The sequence below is a fragment of the Pteropus alecto genome, unplaced genomic scaffold (assembly GCF_000325575.1).
Source record: "Pteropus alecto unplaced genomic scaffold, ASM32557v1 scaffold213, whole genome shotgun sequence".
Classification (NCBI taxonomy): domain Eukaryota; kingdom Metazoa; phylum Chordata; class Mammalia; order Chiroptera; family Pteropodidae; genus Pteropus; species Pteropus alecto.
This window is the reverse complement of record NW_006434829.1, coordinates 3,682,480-3,697,438: the sequence shown is the minus strand read 5'-3', so window position 1 is coordinate 3,697,438 and position 14,959 is coordinate 3,682,480. Positions and strand designations below refer to the sequence as shown.

The 14,959-nt window shown below is 44.2% G+C and overlaps 1 long non-coding RNA gene across 1 annotated transcript; it reads left to right on the top strand.

Annotated features, from left to right (window-relative positions):
• The first annotated feature begins 6 nt into the window (after positions 1 to 6).
• LOC112478363 lies at positions 7 to 14,613 on the top strand. The gene is made up of 3 exons (XR_003045800.1): positions 7 to 336; positions 12,977 to 13,071; positions 13,737 to 14,613. It is a non-coding gene; the product is annotated as an uncharacterized LOC112478363 (long non-coding RNA).
• Positions 14,614 to 14,959: the final 346 nt, after the last annotated feature.

Genomic DNA, 14,959 nt, shown 5'->3' with positions numbered 1-14,959 from the left:
CGGACTCCCGAGCCGGGCTCCATTGTTGTTGCAGCCGGAGGAAGGGGGAGCAGCCCAGCTTCGGGAGCGAGGGAAGCCGCGCCTTGGAGCCTTTCCAGGCGGGTCCCGGGAGAGGCGGTAATGGCCGCGCCGTGGGAGCGGGGAGTCGGCGCGGCGGCGAAGCCTCGCTGCATGCATGGGGCGCTGTTGTGTGTTTCAGAGCGCCTCGCGCCCCGCCGGAGCCCGACGAGCATCCTCCGCAGGTGATGAGCCCCTCGCGCACCCGGCGCAGAACGCCGCCGCCGCCGCCGGACGCCTCCATTGTTTGACCACAACGAGGGCCGGGTTCTCAGCCAGGTAAACCGAACGGCAGCGCGGTCGAGCTCCCTGTCTCAACTCCCACATCCAAAGGAATCCTCTCCTCTGCCAGGACTTTACTTCAGTTCTCTTGCTGTCTCCTGCTCTGACTAACTCAGTATGTCCACCTCCGAGACATATTCCCATCTGGACTAATCCGCCCGCATCTCTCTGCCAAGTCACCTCTCATTTCCCTCAAAATTCAGCTCCTTTGTGGATCCTCCCTTGCTGAACTCAAACGACTAAATCTCTCTAGGAGGAGCCTGCTCTGTCCTCTGCTAGTCGATAGTTTGCTTATTGCTCGTCTTATCACAGCAAAGGAGACCAGATAGGAATAAGTGAAAACCCTAAGTTACCGCTTTTTCAAAGGAACGTTTTGTGATAGTTTAGTGTTTTAACAGGGTCGAACTGTTTTTGTGTTTGTATTTTGTCTTCTCCTTTAGTGGGGGCCCCCACTTCCTTTATAGATGCGTAGCTTTTCAGAGCAGAAAAATGACCTTGTTTGACCCACAGGTTAGTTGAAAATTTTAAAGTAATTTTAAGACAGTGAAGTCATATATTTTTTTTGTGAAAATTAAAACATCACCGAGATGACTAGTTTTTGATTACCAACCCCTGTCTCCAAAGATGACAACTACTTTGTGTTTGGTGTGTGTACTTCTGGGTCTTTTAAAGTACTTTACGTATGCGTGGACTTGATTGCCTTTGTTTTAACAAGTACTAGTGTACTTTTTCAGTTTTAGTATGTGATGTGTTAACTCATTTTGAAGAACTGCCTCACTTTCCATAGTTTGGGTAGACCGTAGTTTATTCAGCCATTTCCTGGATCGATGCAATTTAAGTTTTAACTTTATATTTAAAACAGCATTTTTTTTTTGTGGTGGTTCTCTGGTGAAATGAAATTTTAGTGAAGGGAACGCAAATCTACACTGGTTGCAGAGAGCAGGCGTTTATGATGGAGTCCTCTGCCCTTCCCCCATTGTGGCTATGACTACTACCTTCAGGTCCTGTGACCTTGAGGAGGATACTTAACCACTCAGCCTCAGTTTTCTTTTCTATAAATGGTGATAACACCTGCTCTGTTTACTCCACGGAGTTTAGTGATATGAAGTATGTGAAAGTGCTTTGTAAAGTAGTATATAAATGTTGGTTTTATTAGCCTTTATTAGATCCAAAAGGATTTTTTATTTGCAATATAATTTATATTTTCTTTTTTGATCAGACGTGTGTATTACAGAATACTACAGATAGCCAACTCTGAATGCTTTTTAACTCATGATTTTGTTGGTTAATTTTTATCAAGTACTGTTAACATATTAGACTTCTTAATATTTTCCAAAGCACATTTTTCCTAGTGTTTTACATGTCCTAAAAAATGAGGCACATAAATTAGTTGACTATGAATAAAATATTAGCGAGTTGAACACTACATAAAAGTCTCATAATATTTAAAGAAAACTTATTTCCTAGCGATGTAGGTTTGTATGTGCGTTTTCCTGTGGCGGCACCAGGATCAGTTTAGCTTTATGTCCTTTGGATAAAATGGATTCTGTATAAATTCGTAGGCAGTATCAGAAAGAGTTTAGCAGTTTAGATATCAATTGATGTGATGCATCATTTGAAGATGTAAGAGATAGGATTAGGGGCTCTGTACAATCACGATGGCATGTACAATCACAAACTGGTATCTGATAGGGAATTAAGTGGCACTGGCTATAAGGGAGTATTGAAAGGGTACCAAATTTTAGAGTGTGAGGAGAGGGCCCAGGAAAGACTTTTTTTTTTTTTTTTTTTTTTAAAAAAATACATTTCCGTCTTCCATTTAAGAAATAAGATTTGAGCAGTGAAATCAGAAGGGCGAGTAGGCGTTAGTGTAGAATGAGGTGGGGGATAGTTTTCCAGGCAGGGGAATGGCATGTGGGGCGGTCCTGAAGGGGGAAAATGCTTTGCCCATTACAGGAACTGAAAAGGATGACTTGTAGATAGATTATGGTGGGTGAGGGGGAGTGTGGCTAGGCTGGGGGCCAGATCATGTAGGGTCTTGTAGGGCGGGTTAAGGATGTTTTATCTTGAGTGAAATGGGAGACTATTACAAGGGTTGGGTTTTAGGCAGAGGAATGACATAATCAGATTTGCATTTTTAAACCACTCCAGCTGCTACATACAGAATGTGGAGGCGTGGTGGGGGTAGAGAGTGGACGTGGGGGAGATGAGGTAGGCCATTTCAGAGATCTATCTAGAAGAGAAGTGGCCTTTCCCTTGGAGTGTACATTGAACGCAAACTACCAACTACACTAAGGTTAAAATAGATAACTTGGTTAAAAATTGTTTTCATTTATTTTTAAAAAGTGGGGAAAAGGACTTTTTTAAGTGCAAAAAATACGCATAAATGTTAAACTAGTTGTCCACAGCATATAAAAAAGTGTGAGTCAAGTCAAAAGTTGAGATATTATTTAAAATGGTTTCTATAAGTTTTGTTAAAACAGTAATACATGGAATAAAAGTGAGGTGAGGATCTAAAATGAAAAGAGAAATATTTGTAGATGCTATTGACACAAAAATGAGTAAAAATGAGTAACTAAAAATTGAGGAAGCGACTGGGTACAGAATGCATATACAAAATTCATAGGTTTCTGAATACCAAAAATAACCGGTCAGAAGCGAAAATGGAAAAAGAAAAAACAGGCTCTGATTACAACGCAACAGAAAAATATAAAACATCTAAGTACAGCGTTATTGACAAGAGCAGTTCACGTGAAGGAGACCATAAAACACCGTGAAAGATTGGAAAGACTGTCCTAAATGGAAAGACAGGTCGTGTTCCTGGATGTGATGTTTAACTATTACAGAGATGCCCATTTTGGGGTGAACTAGACAGAATAATTATGAGTAATGAGGTGGGACAAACCCTATCTGATGTTTAAGCACATAGAGGCACATTCATTTAAAACAGCATCGTGCTAGGTTTGGAGTATCTGTACCATGGGTCGCTGGAACCTATTCAGGCTGGAACCACAGGCTTTGCAATCAGACATACCTGAACTGGAATCTTCTAAGTAAGGAAAATAATACTTATCATGTGGGTGTTGTGAGCGAAAGAGATGTAGGTCCTGGTACCTACGGGGCACTCAAATCTGCATTTGAGTTAAAGTCAGTGTATTAGACTGATAAAAAATTTTTAAACTTCTTAAGAAAGGGAAACAAAACCTTAGGATTAAAAGCCAAACCACAAAGTAGGAAAGTATTTGTGACAAACATAAGAGTTAATATCTTCAGTAGGTCAAGAATGCATAAAATTAATGAGAAAAATTATGAAAATTCACACTAGTGGTTACAGGATGTGGATAGACCACTAGGTAGAAATTTATTAAATATTTGGAAAGGTATAGTCTCAGTAATGGTCAAATAATTTATAATCACTTCTACGGAAAAGTAAGATCCTATTCACAATGGCATAAAATTAGAAGATACTTAAGAATGAGACATAAATGTACAAGAGCTTTATGAAGAAAAGTAAAAACCTTTACCTAAAGAATTGAAAAGTTAACCTAAATAAACGGGCAGACATTACATGTTTATGGAAGAGACACATTGTAAAGATTGCAGTAGTCTACAAATAAAACTAATTCTTATTGAAATCCCGGTGAGAATTGGTTTTGGACACTTGATAAATTGCTTCTAAAAGTCATCTAGAGGACTAAAGGTGCTAGAATGGCCAAGAACTTTTCAAATGGAAAAATAGTGATGGAGGATTTGCTGTCAGCTATCAAAAACATACTGTAATGCTGCAGTAACATAAATGGCGAGTGCAAGAATAGATAAATTGGTCCATGGACCAAAGTAGAATCCAGTAACACCCACATATATATATATAGGAATTAAGTCTATAATATAAAATTGGTCTAAAGTCTATCTAAAATTGGTCTTAAGTCTATCTAAAATAAAAAACTACACACGTATGCTTTGATCTCGCAGGTACACATCAAGGAATCTACGATATTCTCATAAGAGGATATAAGTAAGTATGAATGAAGTCTATTATAGCATCGCTTACAATGAAAAATTGGAGATAACCGCAAATAAGTGTTGGTACCACTATACTGTAGAACGTTATGTAACTTTTAAAAAGAGAGGTAGATTTGTATGTATTGACATAGCCTGGATAGATGTCTAGAATAATTATTGAGCCAAAAAAAAGCAAGTTTTATTCCATTTTTTGTGAGATGCGACATAATCGTGTGTGTGTTCATTCTGAATAAAATTAGGAAAAGGTCTAGACATCTATGAAAAACGTGACTACTGAGGGGAAAAGCATGGGGAAACTGATTTTTTATTTCAGATGCTTTTTCGTTGTTTACTTTTTTAAAATAGGATTTACTTTTGTATTAAAGATGTTAGTTTTTCACTTATCAATTAAACAAGGTCCTAAATTTAGACTAAAAAATTATAGTACCTAGTACTTAAGAGAATGAGGTAACGATGTCACACTCGTATGTTACATTCGTCGCTTGTATCAAGAGCCTTAAAGTATTCTTAACTCTGCCGTAGCAACCATGTAGGAACCATCAAAGGAGCATTTTTAAATAGAAGCTTTACACACAAAAGACACATATGGTAGAATTATTTTTAAGGGTGCTATTGCATAATGGTTAAGTTATGATTCATCTACTGGATAATATAATGGCCATTAAAATGTTTATGAAGAAAATGTATTAAAATGTTAAGTGGAAGAATATGAGGACACAAAATCGCATATGTAATATGATTAAAATTCTTAAAAATCCAACAGACATCCACAAAAGCTATGATAGAAAAATGTCTAGAAGAAATTAGATGACAATCTTAAAAATTGTGTACTTTGGGAGATAGGATGTTGGGTGACTTAAAAAGTTTGCTCTTTTATATTTTTTAACATTATATGTAATATGTTTATAATGGAACATTTGGTTTTAAAAAGTATACCTAGGACATATGTTAGTTGCATGGTTAATAGGTATGTGCACTTTTAAAAATATGTTTGCCTTATCTATCGTATTAAAGCATACTCTAAAATGTACTCTGAAAACTAATATCTAAACATTTTTTCGTGCGTTTGGAATAAGTTTCAATGAATTTTGTTACTTCCAGTATTTGGAGGAAAATTGCTTCCTAACAATATGAAGAATAAAAATCGTCATTTCTAATTTTACTTGTAGAATAAATGCAGAAGCTTAAACATGGGCTATGGGATTTCCTAGTTTGACTCTTGCTACCTCACCGTGTTTCTAACACACAGATCTGGTCATAGGGCAGGTTGGATTTAACTGAGTCTTTGATGAGGAGTAGGAGGTAGCCAGCTGGGCCAAGGGCAGAAGCATTGAGAGTGTAGTTATTATGCAGGGCCTACCTGCGAGAGGCTTGGCAGAGTGGAGCGTGGGTACCTTGGGGCGTGCAGCATAGGTGAGGCTGACAGGGTACCATAAAGGAAGATGGACTCATTCACTTACCCAGCGTTTTCATGGGCCTGCAGCAGGTACCGTGGATGTTTAGCAGCACGCAGTTTAGTGGACAGCACGGCCACACATGTGTGACAGAGAGGAGGTGTTAGGGGATGTGTGAAAGCTCTGGGAGTGCGTGGGAAAACACCATGCATAATCCAAATTCGAGGGTAAGGATGGAAGCCTGGGAGCCTTCCTAGGGAAAGGGGTGTCTAAGGTGCGACCTGAAGGTACTTGGGGGGACAGCAAGTGTGAAGGCCTGCGGATAGAAGGAGCATGGGGGCGAGGAGAGGGTGGTGGCCGAGGCCCAGGAGCAAACAAGACCTGGGGAGTTTGGAGAAGTTTGGTTTGGCTGGAACTAGAATTGGATTGGGTGGTGGTGAGAGATGAACCAAGAGAGGTAAATAGGAGCTAACGATGTTCAGAGTTTGAAAGCTGTATGAAAAAGTTTGGAAATTACTCTAAAAGTTATGGGAACTCAGTGAATGATTTTAAGTAGGGTTATAAGTCATTTTTCATTTTAGAAATACGGTATTCATGTGAATAATGGATTAGAGGGAGGCAAGACTCAAGGCTTTGGCAGATTCTGAGGCAGAGGATGGCAGCCTGAATTACAGGTGAGACAGTGTAGGTGTAACGGGTAGGTAGATTCGTGAGGGAGGGAGGAGAGAGGATCATAACTGGGTTCCTGGCTTGGGCACTCGAGGGACTCTATTTACTATGGTTGGGAATACCGTAGGTTTTGGCGAGGAGGCGACAGATTGAGTTAGGATGAAGTGAGTGTAAAGGGCTTGTAGGACATGGAGGTTCTTCCTGAAGATTTGCAAAGAATGATTTTATACTGTAGATACTTCGTTATATGAATGACTGGGCGCTGTGCGTAAATCCATTACTAAAATCAGTGTTTCTGTATTTTTCTTGGAATATAATTATACATCAGTAAATTGTTTAGGATTGGGGTTTATCTGGTGTAGACTGGACTGTTGATGTCTTTCACGTGCAATTATTTAAGACTGCGTGAACCTGACTTTGAGTAATGTTGTGATTGTCTTTGGGGTTCATCAGGCTAAACTCTGTCTCTCTGAGCAGGTGGTGGAGGTTTCTCTGAAGAGTGTCAGTGGTCCTTTTGTCAGTTCTGTTGTCCCCTGACTGATTGGCGTGATTTCTGTTGATGCTGCTGAACTGCCCTCTTCCACGTTAGAGGCGGGCAGAGCGATCCCCAGCGCTGCATCCATCTGGAAGTGTCCACCTGGCCACTAGATGCTGTCTTAGTCCGTTCATGCTGCTGTAACAAACCAGTCACTGGGTGGCTTAAAAAACAAACATTTGTTTCTCATAGTCCTAGAGGCTGGGACGTCTGAGATCAAGATGCCGGCAGATCATTGGTCGGTGAGGGCCTGCTTCCTGCTTCGTAGATGGCTGTCTTCTTGCTGAGTCCTGGTGTGGACAGGGGTGAGGGAGCTCTGCAGGCCCCTTTTGTGAGGGCACTAACCCCATCTTGAGGGGTCTGCTCTCATGACCTAAGCACCTCCTAGAGGCCCCATCTCCAAATACCATCACATTGGAGGTTAGGTTTCAATATACGAACTTGGGGCTGGAGTCACAGACATTCACTCATTATCATAGCAGAAGCACAGATAGGGATTTCAGAATCATGTGGCTGGTGTCGGAGCTGTGGGAGTGGGTGAGAACAAATGAGAAGGAGCTCAGGGCACATGACCTAAGCACCTCCTAGAGGCCCCATCTCCAAATACCATCACATTGGAGGTTAGGTTTCAATATACGAACTTGGGGCTGGAGTCACAGACATTCACTCATTATCATAGCAGAAGCACAGATAGGGATTTCAGAATCATGTGGCTGGTGTCAGAGCTGTGGGAGTGGGTAAGAACGAACGAGAAGGAGCTCAGGGCGGAGCCGGAGCCGGAGTCCTTGTACATCGGAGGGAAGGTGAGAGAGCACGTGCCTGCAGGAGAGTCATTAGGGGCGGAGAAGCCTTACTCAGCATCTGGTTGATGAAACCTGTTCTAAGTGGCTTGAATGAAGGGGTTTCTGAGAGGGCCATCGTGGCGTCCAAGGTAGTTTCTTGGCTGGAGCTGCACGTGTCTGGGACATTGATGGAGTCTGCACCTGCTCTCTCTGCCTCTTGTCTCCCATGTCTGTAACTCCTACCAGCTCACTCTGTAGACACAGTCTTTCCACTTCCCAATTTAAATTCTCAGGGAAGAGAATCTGGTTGGCTCAGCTTTGATCCTGTGTTTGCCACCATTTGGTTCACTGTTGTAGGGCCTCCTGGAGCAGATTTGCCTAGCAGTGTGCCTGAGCCTAGCAGGCTGGCCGGGGGTGAGTGCAGATGAGGGTGTTCATGAGACAGTGGTGTCCTGGCACCTGAGGCCTAAGTTCCAGTAACGGACAGGATCAGTAGATTTAAATGGTTCGAAATGTGGTAAAAAGAGTAAGGAGTTGGCAAAGGAGTTAGCCTAGTTTTAAAGTATTACCACAGCTAATCCACGTAGAAGAATCACAGAGTGGATAACCAGGGGCTATGATAGGTATTCATTTGGATCTGGAAGAAGAGAGATTTTTTTTAAAGTGAAATTTAATTTTGGAGTTGTATCAGAAGCATTTAAAGCTTAGTTTTAAAAAGCAGTGATTTTTATTGCTTCCTAATACTAAAGCATTTTTATATCTTTATTCTTATTGTAGAATATGTAGTGTCTCTTGTGTCACCTGATAATGAGAAATTCAGTAAAGCTATTCTAGAACTCATTTATTTTTCATACCCCTGCAAGTTCATAAAATAATCATAGCTTATTTCCACATCTTAGTTTGCAGTGCCTTCCATAGTATCGTGCCAGGTCTTGTGAAGAATCCCTTGTAGCCAGAGCCAACCTTTGTCCCAAAGATTATAAAGTCCGCCTCTTGGGTATATGATAAAACAACTCAAAAATTATCTGAACCCTTTTTCTTCTGCCCAGTAAACCCTGTTATGTCCCTCTGGCTTTCAAATTATTTTTAGATGCATAGTTCAAATGTGTAGGATTAAGCTTCATAGAATTTAAGAATATTTCACTGATTTAAAGTACCTGGTATTGGCTAGTAAACATAAAGTCAGGTTTCTCAGTTAACCAATATTTGACAACTTATTACTACATTTCCATATTATGATAGGGATTAGGGCACATTGACCCCTAGATTCCCTTAGAATCAGGGAACCTGCAGAAACACTGTACAGTCTTCGTGATGCTTGCCCACTAGTTAGAGGTAGTAATCCACTGAAATTCAGGTTCCAGGACCTTGGCGTAATATCTGCTAGGGTTTCTGAGCGAGTGTTTGAGTGCCCTCTGGAGGCTTTATGAACAGTGAAAAGACGATACTTGTGAAAGATTTTTTTAACAGCCAGTGTACTCGATGGTTCAGAGTGGTGCGCATGTCATTTGGGAAGCCATGGGGACACTAGCCAGCACTTAGGGAGGGCAGGAGCTCTCCAGGCAGGCTGGGAATTGGGGTTTATGTAGCGAGCAGAGCCCAGAGGCCGCTGAGTCACAGAGGTGAGCCGAGGGAGTGTGATGGGAGATGCCCAGGAAGATGGGGAATGACAGACGCCTTTGGGTTTGGCCAGGAGGAGCTTCAGTGCTGTGGAGTCAGGTTGAGGAATGAATGGGAAGTGAGCCTGTAGAAATTGAAGAAGCCTGGATGGGGAAACCGGGGCTAGGGGAAGGACGAATGACAGCTGGAGAAGGCTTAGGATTAACTATTGGTTCTCCTTAAGATAGAAGAGACTTTGCATGGTATTTAAATGCTGGAAGAAGAAAAGTCCAGAGGAAACGGTTGAAAGCTGAGTAGGGTTGCGGGGGAAGGAGAGACTTGGCTTGCAAGTTCCTAGCTGGGGTCATTGTTGAGGGAAGATGTTGCATTTTACAGGGACTTGGAATATGATGAATTAGTGATTTTCAGTTCTTCGTGGGATGATGGGGAAATATTCCCATAGGCAGTTGGCAATACAGGTAAGAAGACAGACTGGTTATAGGAGAATGTGGCATTATCATCCTGGGAAGGGCCCTCATTCAAGCCAGGGAGGCGGTTGAGCTAGAAAGTGGAGTCAGGACCTACCTTCAGAGGACACCTGTGTTTAGGAAGCAGGAGTAAAAGAAATGGTCAGTGCCCTCAGGGGAGCCGGTGGAGAGGTGAGACAGCGTGGGGAGTTGGGGACCGAGGAGACGTGTAAACTAGGAGCCAAAGAATGAACCGTGGCGGATGGCGTTAGGATTTGGCGGGAAGGAGGTGGTGGCTTTGAGAGTGGTTTTGCAGGAGTGGTGTGTGGGGGGCGTGTTTGGGAGTGGATTGGGGGCGTAGAGAGGAGGTGGAAACAGAGGTGTAGGCATTTGTGGGCGAGTTCAGCAGCGGAAGAGAAGAGCGAATCGGTGCCCATGGCCAGGCCGGAGCCATGCTGAGAGCAGGCGGGGCGTGTCCGCGTGGGGCGCAGAGCCTAACCAGCGCCTCACCAGCGCCTAACCAACACCTAACCAGCACGACTGCCGGAAGGGAGCTCCTGCACTTTTTCTTTCTTTTCTTTTAAATCGTCGTCATCTCAGGTATGAGATATAAAGTTTTGTGTAACTTCTGTGACCTCTCCTATTTTGCTCAGATTGGAACTCTGACCAAATGGAAGAGAGTGTTTAGGTCTGTTCGTGACATTCGAGGGGGCTCTTACACCAGGAAAGAGAGTAAATGTGACCAATTTTTGATTTATTCTGACAAATGTGAAAATTTGTTAAATCCTTTAAATGTATAGGACAAGTCGTAATCACGAATAACTTTTTTTTTTCTTTTTGATAAACTGAATAGGGTGGCTAATAGTTTGGCTTCATTTATTTAACATATCATTGAGAAAAGAAAATAGACTCTTAGTATCAGAAGTACTGAAATAATAAATTTTAATTTGGGAGATGAGGGTTGATTTATAACTTCGCACTGCTCGGTTTTGAGGGCTAAGGCATGGTATTTAAAGTGCGAACTTATACAAAGGGTAGGGCGAGCGGATTCCAACTTAAGCCCAAACATGTCCACTTCTGCGGGGACTGGTTTGAAGACCTTGGAAGACCTCAGCACTCTTATCTCTGGTGGCCTTTACTATGTCATATACCAGACATTAAAATTGCACCCATGTCCTGCATGAAATTAGTTTGTACAAAACTATGACTTAAGCTTCATGTGACTAGTCATAGACAAACATTTATTAACTTTGATTTTAGAGTTTTCTTTTCATGTTTTGCATCCAGTCAATATTTTTTTCAGGTTCAAACATTTTCATCAGCCCTTAAGTTGCTCTTAAGCCCTAGGGACTGTGCCCAAGGGCCGAGACAGCCCCGCTCTGCCGGGATAAGTACGGGATAAGTATGCATGTCTGCCGTGGTGCACTTGCCAGGAATCTGTTTGTTGGAGGCTCTAAGCCGCCTCCTGGGAAAACGCCACCCTCAGTAGAGCTGAAGTAACTTTGAGTTAGTGCTTTTTTGGTCGTGAGGAGCAGAGAGAGTAATTTAGAACATTTTAAGAAACAGGATGTGGTGTCAGCACGGTCAGGGACGAAGGCAGCTCAGAGGTGAGCGCCGTCTGCCCTGTAGTCAGCAGGCCTCTCGGCATCTCTTGCCATGTCTTCTCCCCGGCTGGGTCTGCCTCCTCACTGCTGTGGTTTGCTCATGACCTCCAGGTCCTGTTACATCAGAGCCTCAGCTTCACCTCTCACAGCTGATCACCTCGGGCTCAGAATCGGGAATCTGACTTTGTTGCTGCTTTTATTATTGATCCCAGCCACATCAGAGGTCGTGTGATGAAAAGGCCATGTTAAGCTCTCAATGTCTGTCCTTGGTCTCTAACCTGTGGCGAGGTGAGGGCAGTGGCCCTGTGGCCCATGGCAGACTGGGCCTGCCCTTAAAGCTGAGGCATTTCCCATTAGGTGGGGTGCAGGTGAGCAGGCACGAGGTGGGCATGGGTGGTTCAGTAAGGAGGGCACAGCCTGGCCCAGAAGGAGACCCATTCAGACTTCCTCCAGATGTGTTCCTGCTAACAGCCTCCATTTAGGTCAACCCTTTGTTCCCATAGAGAAACTAAAGTCTAAGTATATGGAAAGCATTTCACTTTCCATTTTCTTCCTATTTTATTCAGTCTCTGACATTGCATGGTCACTCAGGGCACTCTGTAGGGTCCTATTTCACATGTTAGTGATTTCTGCTAAACATGATACAGCGACTTCAGGTAGCTGTTAGCAAAGGGGTAATTTAAACCTCGTGTGCTTCACGTAGTTTTTCTCCCTCAAAGTCCTGGGGAACGGTATAGACATTCAGTAATTTAATACCATCCCCAGATTCACGAAATGTAGAACAAGTACTAAATGTCCCATCTGAATGTCAGAATGGTAGCATTTTGATGCCGAAGTCCCTTAATGTGTCGTCATACTTCCTAAGGAAAAGTGAAGTTCCCCAAACTATTTGCAATTATCAAATATAACAGAGGGGGGAGGTAATAGATGGAATAAATAAAATAATGATGGCTAATCTTTGTTGAACCCTTAAAATTTTCCAGGCACTATTTTAAGTAATTCTCATGCATTAACTTGTTTAATCCTTAAACTACCCTGTAAGGGTGTCTTACAGGGTCAGGTGCCTTTGTTACCCCCATTAACTCCATTCTTGACCTCTCCGGGGAAGGTTGCACAGCTAGTAGGTGGTAGTGCCAGGGTATGCACCGGACTCCAGTTTCTGCTCCTCCGCACCCCTCTCGACTGAAACATAAATGAGAAAAAATGCTTGGATTTTTTCTAGGATTCCAGCCCATCTGAGTCAGCTCTCCAGTGTCTGGTACCTGTGAACCTAAAACTCAGTTTGGGTAACATCCCTGCAGGAGGCCAGTTCTGATGCGCTCCTGGAGTGAAGTCGTGCGGGCTGCTGGGTTTTCCTGCCCGGCGTTTCTCATGTTCTCAGCCCCTCTTTGCCTGTACATCCCTGACTCCCATGTATTTATATAAATCCCGTAGGTAGTGGGTCTGCCCCGTCTTCCGAGCTGGGAACGCACATTTATGACAGCCAGTTCTTCAGCAGCTTTGTGATCCTGAGTTTGCCACCGTACAAACCTTCTACTTTTTTCTCTGCATCTCTCCAACCCAGCAGGCTCCAAGGCTTCTATAGCCCTTCAGCCACTGTGGGCCCTCCTCTGCTGCTGCTTCTGGAATGTCTGGGGGGTTTTGACTCCTGGCACTGTGGTAAGTTTTCCCCTTGATTCACCATTTTCCTACATGGAGAATTCCCCTCAAGTATTTCTAAACCGAAGCCATCTCTGGAGTTTTCTGAGCCTGTGCCCGTTGGGGCACAGTGAGGGAGAAAACCCCAGCTGCATGGTTTCCCTGAAGTCTTGCCTCTCTGGCTTTCGTGTTCCCTAGACCTTGGAGGACCCTCCTTATTAACTCTATAAAGACATCAGAGACCTCTTTGTCCCATTCAGAGTTCTTTGTTCCTCTGCAGTTGGGCTTTCTCCCGGAGTTTCTCGGGAGCCATCGCTGTTACAGCGTCACTCTGCCTGTCCCATTTCCCTCAGATGTCGTGGGGGCTTTTTCTGGACCAGAAACCCCGTTTCTGGACTCACGCCAGCCTCTGGTTTTCTTTCCCATTGTTCCTTTAGTCACTGAGATAGCAAACTTTTTTCCAGCTGAGTGCGTTACTCCCTCAGTTCCTGGTGTGTGTTCCCAAAGCCTGAACAACAGCCTGGTCCTTAAATAGGAGGGCTCTGAAGTCCTCAGCCCTGGCGATTGTGGTTTTACGTGAGTCTCTGTGCGCACTTGATTCTGAGAGCCGTCATGTCTATGGTACAAGCATTTTTTCCTTTGAGCCATTGATTTGTGACCATTTTTAAATGATTTTTTTTCTTCAGCTTAACTCAAGAAGAGAACACATGTCTTACATAGGACAGGTATTTATTCATCTTTGTCATTGCCGAAACCCAGAATACTCTAGCCGAATGTGCAGTCTGGGTCTGGTTCACACACCTGACGACATTTTGCATTATTTCCACGCACAGTGAGGAAGCGGAGAGGGGAGAACCCTGTCTCCGTAACCGCTGGACTTGGGGGTGTGCGGGCGGCTTTTTGTCTCTCCCGACTGCCAAAGGTCGACTTCTCACTTCCGGGCTTCTCCCTTCCCCGACTTCACTTTCCCACTGTGTGGAGAGAATTGGGGAGGTAGAGGACATGCTGGTGACCTCCGTCCTAGTGGGCCCAGTTGCTATACCCGGTTAGAAGGCGAAGCCCACGGGCAGGTGGTAGCTTTTCTCTTGCCTAACTTCACATGGCCAGAGCGGGGACGCTGAAGCTGCTCCTGGACGGACCCGCCTGATTTCCAGGTGATGGCCCCGTTGGGAAGTCTGGGCAGGTATGCCTTGGCGTCGTGCAAGTGTTCTCTCTCCTCTCTGTCTCTTTCTGGCTCCATCCTTGCCCGTGCTGCCTTGGGTATCCTCAGCCACCCTGCTTAATATGAGCGATGAGGCCTGAGATATAGGTCCAGTATTTTATGAATTCCCATTCCTTCCAGTGCTCACTTTGGTCTCAAGCTCAAGGTTATCAGTGATACAGGGAAAAGGAGTTCTCCATGTGATCCGGCCGAGCTTATGGAATGCCGCAGCGGGAATTGGAGTCTCAGGCCTAGCTAGTTCAGCCCCGTGCACGATTGATTCCACCTGGAGTATGTAGACGTGAGGGTGGCTGCTGAGACGGCTGGCCGGGTTCGATGCTAGTCTTTGATCCCATGCGTTTCCACAGTCACGCCGACCCCCAACCAGTGCCAGTCCTGCCAAGTCAGCAGCCCAAGCGCCGGAGTTCTGCGCTGTTTGTCGTAACCATCCCTGGCCCTCTTTGAGAGTGGGGTGATGATGAATCTCTGTCCGTGCTAATCCTGACTTCGGATCGCCAGATCTCATCCGATTTCGGGACCTGCGTCGTCCCCGTGTGAGTCTTCGTGTCCGGGAAGCGCTCTTGCACTTGTGCTTCCCGGGCAAGCTGCTCCACAGACCTCTGCCCCGAGCGTGCTTGCTTTGGTTTGCCAAACAGTGCAAGTTATGGGTTGTGACCCAGGTACAAAAATAGTCAGAATCCGAGATAT